This window comes from Perca flavescens, chromosome 10, assembly GCF_004354835.1.
Source record: "Perca flavescens isolate YP-PL-M2 chromosome 10, PFLA_1.0, whole genome shotgun sequence".
Taxonomy (NCBI): domain Eukaryota; kingdom Metazoa; phylum Chordata; class Actinopteri; order Perciformes; family Percidae; genus Perca; species Perca flavescens.
The window spans coordinates 30,311,857-30,314,020 of record NC_041340.1 but is presented as its reverse complement, the minus strand read 5'-3'; the positions used below and the strand labels follow the sequence as shown (position 1 = coordinate 30,314,020).

The window sequence follows — 2,164 nt, the reverse complement described above, 5'->3', positions numbered from 1 at the left end:
CTGGACTGTGAGCTGAGGAGGCTCCAAATAAAAAAAATTAAATTGGAGATCAATCAGCTGGAAAAAAAAACAGATCTCAGTATGTTAACTTATTTAATCAAGTAACCCTTTAGTGTGAACACTATGAATATTTATTAATATAACTTTCTGTTTTTCCTCCCTGTAGCCACATGACCAATAAAACAGTTTGAGACCTATCTGCAGTGTGAATGTGTTTTTATTAAGTAAAATATTGTGTTGTGATTGCATCTCTGACAGCTGCGCCAGCTGGGTGGTCAAGTGTGACGGGGTCAATTTCATCTGGGAGAAGCTGGTTTTGTGGTGGTACTCGCTCCTTTCTGATAGTGGCTATATTGTGCAGAATGGCACATGCAGCCACTATCTGTGATGCCTGCTCTGGTGACACTCTTAAGTGCCTAAGGCAGTTGAAACGTGCCGTTAGGATGCCAAAGGTCATCTCGATCTTGACCCTGGTTTTACTGAGGGCCACATTGAAGTGGTTTTGTGGCCCTGTCTGAGGGTCGGGATAGTGGGTTAACAAAAACCTCTGGCATGCATAACCCCTGTCTCCTACCAACAGGCCATCAAAAAGCCCTGTCATAGAACAGAAAATGGGGGGAAAAAAAAGTTTTGCTGTCACAATTAAAATAAACACTTTAACATGTTTTGTACTGTACCAAATTTAACTTGCCTTCCTCAAAGCGCTAACACAACATAGACTCATGGAAAATTCGTGAGTCATGCACTGAGCCAGGCCATTTGGAATCCAAGCTTGTGATCATGCATTCATGATCACAAGTCATCTGTTAGTTACTGTTCATTTAAAGATGTATTTAAATTGCAAATAAAAATCATCACATATATATAGTAGCCCTACCTGAACATTAAGGCTGTGAAAGGACTTTCTGTTCACATAATCTGCCTCAGAGCTGTGGAGATTGCAACATGTGTTGCAACATGTGTATTGCTCCAATGACTCTAGGGAATCATTTCATAATATATATATATATATATATATATATATATATATATATATATATATATATATTTTTTTTTTTATTAAAAACCATTCTTAACATGTAGCTACTGTAGACTATTGTATAATACTTAAGTGCTCTAAGTACAAGCTGCTTTTTGAAAGTTTGTTTGTGAAAGGTTAAATTTGTTCATGTCACCCTATCAATATATCTTACCTGCAATTTTATAAAATCCCTCTTTTATGGACATGGTCAATAAATGTCCAGGGAACACAATGAAGCTATTTATGTACCCCTGCAGTGCGAGGACCACCTTGCGAATGGTTCGACAAACCGTGTTTTTCCCTAGGTTCTCCGCATCACCGACCGCATACAAGTATGTACCACTCGCAACAAAACGCAATACATACCATTTGCGGTACAGCAAGTGCATGGCTTTGACGAGTCACATTTGTTATGTGCGGCTCAAGAAGTTCGCAAAGATAAGTTATTCCTTCCACAGAAAATCTGTATCTTTCATACAAGTAAGTATCAGGAAAGTCAAGGGGATTTTGTCTGTCCCTAAAAACTCTTTCTCAAGTGCTCATCTAACAATTTGCGCTGAGATGTCCACAGGATTTGGAAGAAAATGTGAAGCCATTGCAATGATTGCAACAGAGAACAGAAGCTGGGAATTAATTATGTCACCTATGTTTCTTTGCTCACCGCTGATTGGTCAAACTTTAGACTGAGATCTCGAATCCAGAACATAACCTGCCCCGGAGCAGGTTAGCCGTGCAGCATAAGATACTATGGCAACGAACACCGATTAAAGCCGAGCTACTTTCATAGTACCTAAAACCCAGGGTTGGTGGAAACTAAACTGAAACATAACTGGCTAGCCACCTAAACCAGCTTCATGGTATAGGCCCCTGGGTTATTTTACCTTTTAAAGAATTAGAAAGCATTAAGGAGAAGAAATTATGTTCTTGCTAACATAATAACAAATAATAATAAATAAATAAAATAAAAAATGTGTTGTTACATGATAAACAACAAAACTGTGATGGTTGGGGTCGGCTGGCTGTGAGTTTTCTGTTTTGTTTACTGTTCTCTGGTTTGTTTCTTGGTTGGTTTTCTCCTCTCCTGTGTTTTCCTGTTTGCCTGCCTCTCTCTCTGTGCCTACTCTGCTCTCCCCCTCCCACCGC

At 39.2% G+C, this 2,164-nt stretch overlaps 1 pseudogene; it reads right to left on the bottom strand.

Annotated features, from left to right (window-relative positions):
• Positions 1-220: 220 nt before the first annotated feature.
• LOC114562457 (putative nuclease HARBI1) lies at positions 221-1,617 on the bottom strand (annotated as a pseudogene).
• Between the last annotated feature and the right edge of the window lie 547 nt (positions 1,618-2,164).